Genomic DNA, 16,756 nt, shown 5'->3' with positions numbered 1-16,756 from the left:
ACCGAGATCCGAGGTTTACTTCCAGATTCTGGGGAGCTTTCCAGAAAGCTTTAGGAACAGAATTGCATATGAGTACAGCATACCATCCTCAGACAGACGGACAATCAGAGCGGACAATCCAGACATTGGAAGATATGATAAGATCTTGTGTGATGGATAACCAAGGTAGTTGGGATAAATATTTGCCGTTGGTCGAGTTCGTCTACAATAACAGTTACCAACAAAGTATCGGGATGGCACCATATGAAGCTCTCTATGGAAGGAGATGTCAGACACCATTGTGTTGGAATGATGATGGAGAAGCTAGTGTCTTGGGTCCAGACTTAGTGCAAGAAACTACTGAGAAGATAAAGGGGATTCGCCAGAAGATCCAGACAGCACAGAGTCGTCAAAAGAGCTATGCCGATAATAAACGTAGACCCTTAGAGTTTAGTGAGGGAGACCATGTATTTCTTAAAGTAACCCCGACTACTGGAATAGGTAGAGCCCTTAAGACTAAAAAGCTTAACCCTCGATACATAGGACCTTTCCAAATACTTAAAAGAGTCGGTCTAGTAGCTTATCAAGTAGCCCTTCCTCCATATCTATCAAACCTTCATGATGTTTTTCATGTCTCGCAACTTAAGAAATATATTCCCGACGAGAGTCACATTTTAACACCAGAGACAGTACAGTTACGAAACGATTTGACATATCAAGCATCACCAGTTCAGATCGTAGAAAGAAGTGATAAGCAGCTGAGAGGCAAGACTGTTCGCTTAGTCAAAGTAGCTTGGGGACAAAGAGGAGAAGAAGAACACACTTGGGAACTGGAGGATAAGATGAAAGCTGATTACCCGTATCTATTCTCAGGTAACTGAAATTTTGAGGGCAAAATTTTCTTTTAGGAGGGTAGAATGTAACAACCCCGGTTTTCGAGTACGCGAGATCTTTTCTGAAAGTACGGAGAACTCCGGAGGATCAGTAAGGGGAGAAGCTTTGATATATTATCAAGTATCTCAATCCTAATTGTCATTATGTCATCTTTAAGCTAGAACTTTTTATGGGGCAAGCTCGATAATGCAGTTACGAAGAACATAGTTTTTGAACCGTATCGATTAGGAGTTTTGATCCGGTTTTTCGTAAATAGTCTCAGTTTGACGAACCAGACTCGATTCATGAGAGAAGAGAGATAATAGGGTAATATTATCATTATATTAGTAATAAATGTTTCTTGAATGATATTATAAGGTTACCTGGTTAGTTTTAGTTAAAAACAGAAAATCGGTTTAACCGGGTTCACAGTTTACTGGTGCAGCTTAGCACCAGCACTCTCTGATGACTTTAGCAATGCCAAGGCATCATTATTCATGTCTTATTCTTATACTAAAATGTTACTAGTGTCATTTATGCTAGTAGCTCAGAAAATAATTTTTAGAGATGTTTTTGCAAGTGTTCCGATACACCTAGTTTTAGTAGTTATACACCTGAGATATTTTAATATTATTTTAATCCACCTCCAAGCCAACCAATCACAACTCACCCTACACCCCCAAAACCCCCAAGGCTGGCTCATTTTCACTTTTTGGCCGAAAATAGGTAGAGAGAAAAAGAGAGAAAAGTTCTTAGTTCCAAATCTTCAAAGCTTGATTTCTGCTGAACTAAAACTCAAATCAAAATTCCAATCCGACCAAAATGATCCTCTCTTCTTTCTCTACATGATCATATGACTTATCAAGGCTGGGATCAAGGTGAGTTGGCTGCACCATCTCTCTTTTGATTCGGTTTCAAGGAAACATGGTTAAATATGTGTTTCTTGGTGTGATTTAGGAGGAAAAAGTGCTTAAGGACCACCTGAAAGTTTGATTGAATTAAGAGCAGCAAAACCAGGTAGGGTGTCACGAAATTAATCTTGATTATTTGTGTTTGAGATGTGTGAATGTAGTATTATTTGGCTGTGCTAAAAATTGGTTGCATATATGATTGATTCTTGGTGAAAATTTGGTGAAATTTTGATGAAATTTGATGAAATGCAAGCTTTATGTTCATGTTCTTGGAGCAGCTGGAAAAACGAAACCCTAGGCTTAAATTGAGGTTCAATTTGTGATGAAATCATGTAGAAAAGATGGGGTTTTAGTGGCTGCTAATTTATTATGAATTATAGTAAAAATCGGTTGCTGAAAAGACTGAAAAACGGGTAAAAACAGAGAAAGAATTTGAAGAATATATGAAGAACATGAAGAACACTTTGAGTGTGGTGAAGAACATTGAAGAACACCTTTTAGATCTTAGAAAGGGCAAGGAAGTAATTATTTTGGTGTTTAAGGGGTTATTTGGTAATTTCTGAAAGTTAGGGTGGTTAAAGTAGAAATATTAAAAGTTACCGGGGTAAAAAGTAAATTTTAAAGGTTAAAAGTAAAAGTGAGTTAATTTTCGAAAATTTAATAATAAAATAATAAATAATAATAAAATATTAAATAATAATATTTAATTAAAAATAATATTTTAATAAAAATAATAAAATAATGCAGAAAAGGCAGTTTTCTGTAAAAGCTTTAGAAAGACAATTTTAAGTGCAGAATCTCATAATTACCTTCATAAAACACTTAGGGAGTGGTAAGAACATATTATTGAGGCAAAGATAAATAAAAGATAAAAGTTGAAGAAAAGATAAAAATCGAAGAAAAAGTTTGTAAAGTTTTAATGACAGAAAAGCAGACAGACATTAGTGAACGAACTAGGGCAACATAGTTAGTCCTTGAGTTGCGACTAGGGTTAGGTATTGTATGAAAAGTTAAACTGTTTCAGTATAGACTTAATGAACCTATACTTGGGACAGGCAAACTATTCATACCGAGATTTACATAAACTTTAAATACGTACGTTAAGCAGAGAAAAGAGTAACCAGAGCAGAGTAAAGAGATACAGAGAACAGAGTAACCAGAATAGAGAAAAGAGATCAAGAGAAAAGAGTAATTTGATAAAGATGGTTTGAATTAAGATGTTGTAAAAGTGAAAGATGTAAAGTTTGTACAGAATGATTGAACAGAGAAAGAAAGAGGTACTGCATAAGAATATGAAAATGATGATGATTAATGAGAATGATGATGAATGATGATAATGAGAATGATTATGTGATGATCTGTTGCTTGAGGCAACCCAAGAGCTTCTGTAGGGAAACTAGGATACCTACAGCAATTTTCCGTTCACAAGAGCTTCTGTAGGGAAACTAGGATACCTACAGTAAGTTTCCGTTCCCAAGAGAATATTTCCTGCGAGTAGAACGCAGAGGCTGTCTCAATAGAGCTGCTAATAATTACATGCGCATTTATTTGAACGGAAAATCGTATCCGGGAAATCGGGAATTCGTGACCGGATAAATGTCGGGAATGCAGGTGCTAACCGACACATGAGCTCATGGCCTGTACTAGGACTAGACATGCATCATTCTTGTCTGCGCATCATTCTCTGTTGCATTCCTTTCTGTGTGTGATCTATTTCTTTGTGTTTGTCTGCTTGTATGCTATTTCTATGTTTTATTTCTTGTATTCTTTTGTTTGTGTTCTGCTTTCTATTGTCTCTACTTTCTCTTTCTGTTTTTATCTTTTGTTTACTGCTTCGCTATATTATGTTATTTGTCTGTTAATCGACCCCAAAGAAATGAACGTAACTAATAACCCCGACCCTACTAAGAACTCCCCAGTTCTTACCCCCTTCTCTCCCTTCCTCCCCGTCAGATGGAGACGGGCGTGATCTTCTATGAGTTCGAGGACCCTTACGTCTACGAGGATCCGGTACATCACAGTTATTTCATCATGGGATTGGAGCCTCGTATTAGACGATATGCGTTACCTAATCGAGCCTTTCAACATCCTCTGTCTAGCCCGCATTTTGACCCTGATGCTCCTTACGACTTTCCCTTATCCTGGCTACATCCCGACGCACCGGTACATCCTTTTCCTGATGACCCCGAGCACCCTATACCAGCTTAACCTTTGAATGAGGTGGAACCTGAGCCTATCGTTCCTGATGAGCCCGAGTTAGCTGGTGACTACGTACCTGTGATACCACCAGAGTGGGACTTTCCTCCTGAGCCGATCCCTGATTTTCCACAGCCTGATGAGCCGGCACTACCGGACGGTGGGGTAGCTCCTATATACGCGAACGGACCTGTGCTCGCGAATGGTTTTGTACATAGTGACAGCAGTGTTTTCTGGTGGATCTGAGGGTATAGTTGTTGCTGCGGATGATGAGGAGGAGGAGGATCCTGAGATAGAAATCGAGCAGGATGAGGAGATGGACGAGCCACACGGCGATTCTCCGAACGGCCACGAGTAGATATAGTTGGACCGCGGAAGGGGCATTCTTTTGGTGACACTCTAGTCTAACATTATCGGATAGATAGTCTCTCACTTGTGTTAGTACACCCGAGAGCTAGGAGCTATATAGTGGTTAGGCTAGCCTGGGTGCCAATCTAGCGGCTTTTTGTATGGGCCAGGCCCTGGGAGTGTCGTGTAAACATTAGCTACGTAGGATGACAAGGATGGAAACTGACTTGATCTTGTGTAAACGCTACATGTTTTGTTATAGTGTACATGATGTATATTATCTACTATATTTCTATATTTCTCTATGCTTGCTTTAATTGCTCTCAGTGTATGCTTGCTTATTTTACTTGAACATCTGCAACAAAAAAAAAGTTACTCGTAAAATTGACAACGTTCTAACAAGGAACAGGCTCATATATTAAGTGATAGTTAATAATTAGGAAGAACAAGTTGGTAACACTTAGCTTCTTGTATGACCATGGCTTACTGGGAGTTGGGTCGTTACAAGTTGGTATCAGAGCAGTTCGTTCCCAGTAGAGCCTGGGGAGTGGACTGACTATGCTTCATTGCATGCTCTGTTTGTGTGTCTCATGCTGTTAGGGTATCTTCAAGATACATTTGGCATGAATGTCTATGAGTGCTCATTTTGGGAGTGTTCGTGCCTTACTTGAAATATTAAGACTGATCACCTTAATGTTGATTGTTTGGTGCGGATAGGACCTTAATGACTGCGAATAGGCATAGTTTTATCGAGCTCTAAACGACAAATCGATGCGAGGTACAGCTATCCTCATAGCTGTTATGATTTCCATGGCTATGGCCATGTTAGATTTGGATGCTGTAAGGAATGAACGCTTGTTTTACTTATAAAGAATCTAGACACACAGCTAGGATCTACCCAAGAAAGTTTGTTCAGAATCCAGTGCGAACCCAGCAATAAGGTCGAGTGTCTGCCATGACTGCTGATGATGCTTAGCAATCAGACGCCCTGATCCAAGGTCAGTGTTACGTCAAGAATCGATCTCTAACTGTACTATATGATTCGGGTGCATCGCATTCCTTTGTTTCTTTAACTGTTGCTCGTGAGTTGGGACTAGATTTCTCTGAGTTGAACTTTGATCTAATTGTTCATACACCTGCATCCCAAAATGCTTTGACCAGTCTAGTGTGCCTGCAAGTACCATTTACTATTAGGAATAGGACTTCCATACATGATTTAATCTGTTTGCCTCCATGTGGTCTAGAAGTTATTCTAGGGCTAGATTGGTTATCTAAGTATCATATTTTCCTTGATTACTATGAAAGAACTGCTATTATTCCGTCTGATAGTTTAGATATTAAACCATTTTTGTCATATACCTTATATCTGAATTCTGTAAGAGTTACCTTAAACGGGAGTGATTGTGAGGGGTACGTTCTGTTAACGGCTAGCTCAAATGACAGTGAAGTAAGCTTAGAACAAATCCGAGTGGTGAAGGAATTTCCTGATGTTTTCCCGGACGACATACCTGAGTTTCCTCCTCAGCGAGAGATAGAATTCAGCATTGAACTTGTACCTGGAACCGGACCGATTTCCATAGCACCGTACCGGATGTCACCACTGGAACTTGCAGAATTGAAGAAGCAGTTGGATGAGCTACTTGGCAAGAAATTTATTCGTCCTAGTGCATCACCTTGGGGAGCTCCGGTATTGCTAGTAAAGAAGAAGGATGGTGGAATGAGACTTTGTGTAGATTACCGACAGTTAAATAAAGTCACTATCAAGAACAAGTACCCACTTCCACGAATAGATGACTTGATGGATCAGTTAAAAGGTGCAACTGTGTTTTCGAAGATTGATTTGCGATCAGGCTATCACCAGATTCGAGTGAAAGAATCAGATATACCGAAGACTGCATTTAGAACTCGATATGGTCACTATGAGTATACGGTTATGTCGTTTGGACTAACTAATGCTCCCGCGATTTTCATGGATTACATGAATCGTATTTTCCGTCCGTACCCTGATCAGTTCGTAGTAGTTTTCATAGACGATATTCTCATTTATTCGAAGACAGAAGGAGAGCATGAAGAGCATCTAAGGGCTGTATTGCAGATACTGAGGACTCGAAAGTTATATGCTAAACTATCAAAGTGCGAGTTCTGGACAGAGAAGGTGGCATTTTTGGGACATGTTATATCACAGGGAGGAATTGCAGTGGATCCTTCAAAAATTGAAGCAGTAGTGCAATGGGAACCACCTACGACCGTTACAGAAGTTCGGAGTTTTCTCGGACTTGCTAGATATTACCGGAGGTTCATCAAAGGATTTTCACAGATAGCCTTACCTTTGACTTACCTTACACGAAAGGAAGTTCCGTTCGTTTGGACGGCTGAGTGTGATAGAAGTTTCAAGATGCTTAAGGAGAAGTTAACAACTGCACCTGTATTAGTACTACCCGACCCACAGAAACCTTTTGAAGTATACTGTGACGCCTCTCATAAAGGACTTGGCTGTGTGCTGATGCAAGACAAAAATGTGGTGGCTTATGCTTCCCGGCAGCTGAGACCTCATGAACGAAATTATCCGACGCATGACTTAGAGTTGGCTGCAGTGGTGTTTGCTCTGAAGATTTGGAGGCACTATTTGTATGGCGCTCAACTAGAAGTTTTCTCTGACCACAAAAGTTTAAAGTATATCTTTGACCAGAAGGATCTTAATATGCGACAGCGGAGGTGGATGGAGTTCCTGAAGGATTATGATTTTAAGTTAAGTTATCACCCAGGAAAAGCAAACGTGGTGGCAGACGCCTTGAGCAGGAAGAATTTGAGTATCTCTTGGATGATGATAAAGGAAGAGAAGTTACTTGCGGAATTTGAGGACCTTAAGTTGGCTATGACTGAGACGTTAAGTGGAGTCTGTTTGGCCCAATTGCATATAACACCAGATTTTAAGATTAGGATTCAGCAAGCACAAGCACAGGACTCACAAATGATGACGACGCTGAGACGGATGAAAGTAGAAGAACCAGAAGCTGTAAGACTAGATCGTAGCAGTCTCTGGAGATACAAGAACAGAATTTGTGTGCCTAGCTCTGGAGATTTACGGCAAAGGATTCTTGTAGAAGCTCATCAAAGTAGATTTTCTATGCATCCTGGAGTAACAAAGATGTATCAGGATTTGAAACAAATGTTCTGGTGGCCGGGTTTAAACAAAGAGGTAGCTGATTATGTCTCAAAATGTTTAACTTGCCAGAAGGTGAAGGTGGAACACCAGAAACCGTCAGGAACCCTGCAACCCTTAGAAATACCACAATGGAAATGGGAGCAGATCACTATGGATTTTGTTATGGGATTGCCAAGGACTTCAACAGGACACGATGCCATTTGGGTAATTGTGGACAGGTTGACAAAATCAGCGCACTTCCTTCCAATTCGAGTTGATTATACCTTAGAAAGGCTGGCACGGATATATATTCAAGAAATCGTACGATTGCACGGAATACCTTCATCAATTGTTTCAGACCGAGATCCGAGGTTTACTTCCAGATTCTGGGGAGCTTTCCAGAAAGCTTTAGGAACAGAATTGCATATGAGTACAGCATACCATCCTCAGACAGACGGACAATCAGAGCGGACAATCCAGACATTGGAAGATATGATAAGATCTTGTGTGATGGATAACCAAGGTAGTTGGGATAAATATTTGCCGTTGGTCGAGTTCGTCTACAATAACAGTTACCAACAAAGTATCGGGATGGCACCATATGAAGCTCTCTATGGAAGGAGATGTCAGACACCATTGTGTTGGAATGATGATGGAGAAGCTAGTGTCTTGGGTCCAGACTTAGTGCAAGAAACTACTGAGAAGATAAAGGGGATTCGCCAGAAGATCCAGACAGCACAGAGTCGTCAAAAGAGCTATGCCGATAATAAACGTAGACCCTTAGAGTTTAGTGAGGGAGACCATGTATTTCTTAAAGTAACCCCGACTACTGGAATAGGTAGAGCCCTTAAGACTAAAAAGCTTAACCCTCGATACATAGGACCTTTCCAAATACTTAAAAGAGTCGGTCTAGTAGCTTATCAAGTAGCCCTTCCTCCATATCTATCAAACCTTCATGATGTTTTTCATGTCTCGCAACTTAAGAAATATATTCCCGACGAGAGTCACATTTTAACACCAGAGACAGTACAGTTACGAAACGATTTGACATATCAAGCATCACCAGTTCAGATCGTAGAAAGAAGTGATAAGCAGCTGAGAGGCAAGACTGTTCGCTTAGTCAAAGTAGCTTGGGGACAAAGAGGAGAAGAAGAACACACTTGGGAACTGGAGGATAAGATGAAAGCTGATTACCCGTATCTATTCTCAGGTAACTGAAATTTTGAGGGCAAAATTTTCTTTTAGGAGGGTAGAATGTAACAACCCCGGTTTTCGAGTACGCGAGATCTTTTCTGAAAGTACGGAGAACTCCGGAGGATCAGTAAGGGGAGAAGCTTTGATATATTATCAAGTATCTCAATCCTAATTGTCATTATGTCATCTTTAAGCTAGAACTTTTTATGGGGCAAGCTCGATAATGCAGTTACGAAGAACATAGTTTTTGAACCGTATCGATTAGGAGTTTTGATCCGGTTTTTCGTAAATAGTCTCAGTTTGACGAACCAGACTCGATTCATGAGAGAAGAGAGATAATAGGGTAATATTATCATTATATTAGTAATAAATGTTTCTTGAATGATATTATAAGGTTACCTGGTTAGTTTTAGTTAAAAACAGAAAATCGGTTTAACCGGGTTCACAGTTTACTGGTGCAGCTTAGCACCAGCACTCTCTGATGACTTTAGCAATGCCAAGGCATCATTATTCATGTCTTATTCTTATACTAAAAATGTTACTAGTGTCATTTATGCTAGTAGCTCAGAAAATAATTTTTAGAGATGTTTTTGCAAGTGTTCCGATACACCTAGTTTTAGTAGTTATACACCTGAGATATTTTAATATTATTTTAATCCACCTCCAAGCCAACCAATCACAACTCACCCTACACCCCCAAAACCCCCGAGGCTGGCTCATTTTCACTTTTTGGCCGAAAATAGGTAGAGAGAAAAAGAGAGAAAAGTTCTTAGTTCCAAATCTTCAAAGCTTGATTTCTGCTGAACTAAAACTCAAATCAAAATTCCAATCCGACCAAAATGATCCTCTCTTCTTTCTCTACATGATCATATGACTTATCAAGGCTGGGATCAAGGTGAGTTGGCTGCACCATCTCTCTTTTGATTCGGTTTCAAGGAAACATGGTTAAATATGTGTTTCTTGGTGTGATTTAGGAGGAAAAAGTGCTTAAGGACCACCTGAAAGTTTGATTGAATTAAGAGCAGCAAAACCAGGTAGGGTGTCACGAAATTAATCTTGATTATTTGTGTTTGAGATGTGTGAATGTAGTATTATTTGGCTGTGCTAAAAATTGGTTGCATATATGATTGATTCTTGGTGAAAATTTGGTGAAATTTTGATGAAATTTGATGAAATGCAAGCTTTATGTTCATGTTCTTGGAGCAGCTGGAAAAACGAAACCATAGGCTTAAATTGAGGTTCAATTTGTGATGAAATCATGTAGAAAAGATGGGGTTTTAGTGGCTGCTAATTTATTATGAATTATAGTAAAAATCGGTTGCTGAAAAGACTGAAAAACGGGTAAAAACAGAGAAAGAATTTGAAGAATATATGAAGAACATGAAGAACACTTTGAGTGTGGTGAAGAACATTGAAGAACACCTTTTAGATCTTAGAAAGGGCAAGGAAGTAATTATTTTGGTGTTTAAGGGGTTATTTGGTAATTTCTGAAAGTTAGGGTGGTTAAAGTAGAAATATTAAAAGTTACCGGGGTAAAAAGTAAATTTTAAAGGTTAAAAGTAAAAGTGAGTTAATTTTCGAAAATTTAATAATAAAATAATAAATAATAAAATATTAAATAATAATATTTAATTAAAAATAATATTTTAATAAAAATAATAAAATAATGCAGAAAAGGCAGTTTTCTGTAAAAGCTTTAGAAAGACAATTTTAAGTGCAGAATCTCATAATTACCTTCATAAAACACTTAGGGAGTGGTAAGAACATATTAGTGAGGCAAAGATAAATAAAAGATAAAAAGTTGAAGAAAAGATAAAAATCGAAGAAAAAGTCTGTAAAGTTTTAATGACAGAAAAGCAGACAGACATTAGTGAACGAACTAGGGCAACATAGTTAGTCCTTGAGTTGCAACTAGGGTTAGGTATTGTATGAAAAGTTAAACTGTTTCAGTATAGACTTAATGAACCTATACTTGGGACAGGCAAACTATTCATACCGAGATTTACATAAACTTCAAATACGTACGTTAAGCAGAGAAAAGAGTAACCAGAGCAGAGTAAAGAGATACAGAGAACAGAGTAACCAGAATAGAGAAAAGAGATCAAGAGAAAAGAGTAATTTGATAAAGATGGTTTGAATTAAGATGTTGTAAAAGTGAAAGATGTAAAGTTTGTACAGAATGATTGAACAGAGAAAGAAAGAGGTACTGCATAAGAATATGAAAATGATGATGATTAATGAGAATGATGATGAATGATGATAATGAGAATGATTATGTTATGATCTGTTGCTTGAGGCAACCCAAGAGCTTCTGTAGGGAAACTAGGATACCTACAGCAATTTTCCGTTCACAAGAGCTTCTGTAGGGAAACTAGGATACCTACAGTAAGTTTCCGTTCCCAAGAGAATATTTCCTGCGAGTAGAACGCAGAGGCTGTCTCAATAGAGCTGCTAATAATTACATGCGCATTTATTTGAACGGAAAATCGTATCCGGGAAATCGGGAATTCGTGACCGGATAAATGTCGGGAATGCAGGTGCTAACCGACACATGAGCTCATGGCCTGTACTAGGACTAGACATGCATCATTCTTGTCTGCGCATCATTCTCTGTTGCATTCCTTTTTGTGTGTGATCTATTTCTTTGTGTTTGTCTGCTTGTATGCTATTTCTATGTTTTATTTTCTTGTATTCTTTGTTTGTGTTCTGCTTTCTATTGTCTCTACTTTCTCTTTCTGTTTTTATCTTTTGTTTACTGCTTCGCTATATTATGTTATTTGTCTGTTAATCGACCCCAAATAAATGAACGTAACTAATAACCCCGACCCTACTAAGAACTCCCCAGTTCTTACCCCCTTCTCTCCCTTCCTCCCCCTCAGATGGAGACGGGCGTGATCTTCTATGAGTTCGAGGACCCTTACGTCTACGAGGATCCGGTACATCACAGTTATTTCATCATGGGATTGGAGCCTCGTATTAGACGATATGCGTTACCTAATCGAGCCTTTCAACATCCTCTGTCTAGCCCGCATTTTGACCCTGATGCTCCTTACGACTTTCCCTTATCCTGGCTACATCCCGACGCACCGGTACATCCTTTTCCTGATGACCCCGAGCACCCTATACCAGCTCAACCTTTGAATGAGGTGGAACCTGAGCCTATCGTTCCTGATGAGCCCGAGTTAGCTGGTGACTACGTACCTGTGATACCACCAGAGTGGGACTTTCCTCCTGAGCCGATCCCTGATTTTCCACAGCCTGATGAGCCGGCACTACCGAACGGTGGGGTAGCTCCTATATACGCGAACGGACCTGTGCTCGCGAATGGTTTTGTACATAGTGACAGCAGTGTTTTCTGGTGGATCTGAGGGTATAGTTGTTGCTGCGGATGATGAGGAAGAGGAGGATCCTGAGATAGAAATCGAGCAGGATGAGGAGATGGACGAGCCACACGGCGATTCTCCGAACGGCCACGAGTAGATATAGTTGGACCGCGGAAGGGGCATTCTTTTGATGACACTCTAGTCTAACATTATCGGATAGATAGTCTCTCACTTGTGTTAGTACACCCGAGAGCTAGGAGCTATATAGTGGTTAGGCTAGCCTGGGTGCCAGTCTAGCGGCTTTTGTATGGGCCAGGCCCTGGGAGTGTCGTGTAAACATTAGCTACGTAGGATGACGAGGATGGAAACTGACTTGATCTTGTGTAAACGCTACATGTTTTGTTATAGTGTACATGATGTATATTATCTACTATATTTCTATATTTCTCTATGCTTGCTTTAATTGCTCTCAGTGTATGCTTGCTTATTTTACTTGAACATCTGCAACAAAAAAAAAGTTACTCGTAAAATTGACAACGTTCTAACAAGGAACAGGCTCATATATTAAGTGATAGTTAATAATTAGGAAGAACAAGTTGGTAACACTTAGCTTCTTGTATGACCATGGCATACTGGGAGTTGGGTCGTTACAAGTGGATACCAAATTGTAACGACCCAATTTTCAATATGTCTAGATCATACCGGAAACTGAGCGCTACCAATTTGTCTTCCTAACTATTATCTATTATTTATCATATGAGCCTGATTCGTTGTTAAAAGCGTGGTTAATTTGCGAGGTATATTTTTTTTGTTTGAAAACATTTGGGTTAATAGACGGAATCAGTCATAATCAATTCACAAGTAATAACAGATAAGTAAATTATAAACAACCACACATAAATACATCACGAGTAGCTAGAAACATTCATTTATCCAGCCTTTGTTAGAGTATAGACCTTTAGTTAGAACACCCCTAGATATAGCTAAATAATATCTATATACATATATATATACAACATCCCAAGTCCTGACCTGTTCAAGAAGTCCCTAAGCTGGCACCCAGGCTAGCCTAGACTCTATACTTGCCTAGTCCCTCTAAACTACTAAAGCGAGGGAAAATACGTTCTAAGTCTTCAAATTCAAGTCAAGTGAACGTCACCAAAGGTAGGACATCATCTGCTATTCCTCTGCATGATCAGACATTGCCATAGGACGTCCCTCTGGTACCTCATCAAGTAGCCACACAACGGGAGTCTCGTACACAGGATTTAGGTTAAAGTGCGCATACGAACGGGGTGCAGACGTTGGCTGGTCTCACAGTATATATGTATAATCAGAGAACGATATTCACCCTAGACTCAGAAGACTATCTAGAGCAGGATCCTCTTCGCAGAACCATCATCAACGAACTACGGTAAGGAACTCTTACTTCCATCTGAAGGGGAAGGGAGAGAGAAGGGGTAAGAACTGGGGAGTTCTTAGTAGGGTCGGGGTTATTAGTTATATTCATTTATTTGGGGTCGATTAGCAGGCAAATAATAGAATATAGTGAAGCAGTAACCAAAAGGTAAAGATAGAAAGAGAAAGTAGAGGCAATAGAAAGCAGAACACAAACAAAAGAATACAAGAAAATAAAACATGGAAATAGCATACAAGCAGACAAACACAAAGAAATAGATCACACACAGAAAGGAATGCAACAGAGAATGATGCGCAGACAAGAATGATGCATGTCTAGTCCTAGTACAGGCCATGAGCTCATGTGTCGGTTAGCACCTGCATTCCCGACATTTATCCGGTCACGAGTTCTCGATTTCCCAGATACGATTTTCCGTTCAAATAAATGCGCATGTAATTATTAGCAGCTCTATTGAGACAGCCTCTGCGTTCTACTCGCAGGAAATATTCTCTTGGGAACGGAAACTTGCTGTAGGTATCCTAGTTTCCCTACAGAAGCTCTTGTGAACGGAAAATTGCTGTAGGTATCCTAGTTTCCCTACAGAAGCTCTTGGGTTGCCTCAAGCAACAGATCATCACATAATCATTCTCATTATCATCATTCATCATCATTCTCATTAATCATCATCATTTTCACATTCTTATGCAGTACCTCTTTCTTTCTCTGTTCAATCATTCTGTACAAACTTTACATCTTTCACTTTTACAACATCTTAATTCAAACCATCTTTATCAAATTACTCTTTTCTCTTGATCTCTTTTCTCTATTCTGGTTACTCTGTTCTCTGTATCTCTTTACTCTGCTCTGGTTACTCTTTTCTCTGCTTAACGTACGTATTTAAAGTTTATGTAAATCTCGGTATGAATAGTTTGCCTATCCCAAGTATAGGTTCATTAAGTCTATACTGAAACAGTTTAACTTTTCATACAATACCTAACCCTAGTCGCAACTCAAGGACTAACTATGTTGCCCTAGTTCGTTCACTAATGTCTGTCTGCTTTTCTGTCATTAAAACTTTACAGACTTTTTCTTCGATTTTTATCTTTCTTCAACTTTTTATCTTTTATTTATCTTTGCCTCACTAATATGTTCTTACCACTCCCTAAGTGTTTTATGAAGGTAATTATGAGATTCTGCGCTTAAAATTGTCTTTCTAAAGCTTTTACAGAAAACTGCCTTTTTCGCATTATTTTATTATTTTATTAAAATATTATTTTTAATTAAATATTATTATTATTATTTTATTATTATTTATTATTTTATTAATATATTTTCGAAAATTAACTTTACTTTAACCTTTAACCTTTAAAATTCACTTTTTACCACCCGTAACTTTTAATATTTCTACTTTTACCACCCTAACTTTCAGAAATTACAAAATAACCCCTCAAACACCAAAATAATTTCTTCCTTGCCCTTTTATGAATCAAAAGGTGTTCTTCATTGTTCTTCACCACACTCAAAGTGTTCTTCGTGTTCTTCGTATATTCTTCAAATTCTTTCTCTGTTTTTACCCGTTTTTCAATCTTTTCAGCAACCGATTTTTACCAAAATTCATAATAAATTCCCAGCCACTAAAACCCCATCTTTTCCACATGATTTTAACACAAATTGAACCTCAATTTAGGGCCTAGGGTTCGTTTTTCCAGCAGCCACAAGAACACACATTCATAGCTTGAATTTCATCAAATTTCATCAAAATTTCACCAAATTTTCACCAAGAATCAATCATATATGCAACCACTTTTTAGCACAGCCAAATCATACAACATTCACACATCTCAAACACAAATAATCAAGATTAATTTCGTGACACCCTACCTTGATTTGCTGCTCCTAATTCGGTTACTCTTTCAGGTGGTCCTTAAGCACTTTTTCCTCCTAAATCACATCAAGAACAACTTTAAATCTAAAAACTCTCAACTGACCAAATCTCACTCAGCATGTTAGGAAGAGATATATCACCTTAGAGTTGCTGGAAATTCACGTTTCTTGGCCCTCAAGTCAAGTTAAGCATGATTCCTAAGGAAAAACATCAAGAAAACACATGTTTACATGGTTTTCCTTGAAAACCGAATTGAAGAGGGAGGGAGACAGCCATCTCACCTTATTTCCAGCCTTGATAAGTCACATGGTTATGTAGAGGAAGAAGAGAGGGTCATCTTGGTGAAATCGGAGTTTTGATTTGAGTTTTAGTTCAGAAGAAATCAAGCTTTGAAGATTTATGAACCAAGAACTTTCTCTCCTTTTTCTTTTGGTGATTTTCGGCCACAATGAGCAAATGAGGCAGCCTTGGGGGTTTTGGGGGTGTAGGGTGAGTTGTGATTGGTTGGCTTGGAGGTGGATTAAAATAATATTAAAATATCTCTGGTGTACAACTACTAAAACTAGGTGTATCGGAACACTCGTAAAACATCTCTAAAAATTATTTTCTGAGCTACTAGCATAAATGACACTAGTAACATATTTATTATGATAATAGAACATGTATAATGAGGTTTTAGCATTGCTAAAGTCATCAGAGAGTGCTGGTGCTAAGCTGCACCAGTAAACCGTAAACCCGGTTAAACCGATTTTCTGTTTTTAACTAAAACAGACCAGGTAACCTTATAATATCATTAAAGCATTTTCTAATACTAATATAATGATAATATTATACTATTATCTTTCTTCTCTCATGAATCGAGTCCGGTTCGTCAAACTGAGCCTATTTACGAAACTAGAATCAAAACTCCTAACCGATACGGTTCAAAAACTAAGTTCTTCGCGATTGCGTTATTGAGCTTGCCTCAGAAGAGGTTCTAGCTTAAGGATGACATAATGATAATGAGGATTGAGATGCTTGACGATATACCAGAGTTGTTCCCTTTACTGATCTTCCGAAAAAATTCGTGTCTTTAGAAAAGATCTCGCGTAGTCGAAAATCAGGGTTGTTACATTCTACCCTCCTAAAAGAAAATTTTGCCCTCAAAATTTCAGTTACCTAGGAATAGATGCGGGTAATTAGCTTTCATCTTATCTTTCGGTTCCCAAGTGTGCTCTTCTTCTCCCCTTGGTTTTCATGTTACTTTGACTAAGCGAACAGTCTTGCCTCTTAGCTGCTTATCACTTCTTTCTACGATCTGAACTGGTGATGCTTGATATGTCAAATCATTTCGTAACTGTACTGTCTCTGGTTGTAAAACGTGACTCTTATCGGGAATATATTTCTTAAGTTGCGAGACATAAAAAAAAACATCATGAAGGTTTGATAAATATTATTTTTAATTAAATATTATTATTTAATATTTTATTATTTATTATGAATTTTGGTAAAAATCGGTTGCTG

This window comes from Arachis stenosperma, unplaced genomic scaffold (assembly GCF_014773155.1).
Source record: "Arachis stenosperma cultivar V10309 unplaced genomic scaffold, arast.V10309.gnm1.PFL2 arast.V10309.gnm1.Scaffold_100028, whole genome shotgun sequence".
NCBI classification, from domain to species: Eukaryota; Viridiplantae; Streptophyta; class Magnoliopsida; order Fabales; family Fabaceae; genus Arachis; species Arachis stenosperma.
The sequence above is the reverse complement of the archived record's forward strand: the minus strand, read 5'-3'. Positions refer to the sequence as shown.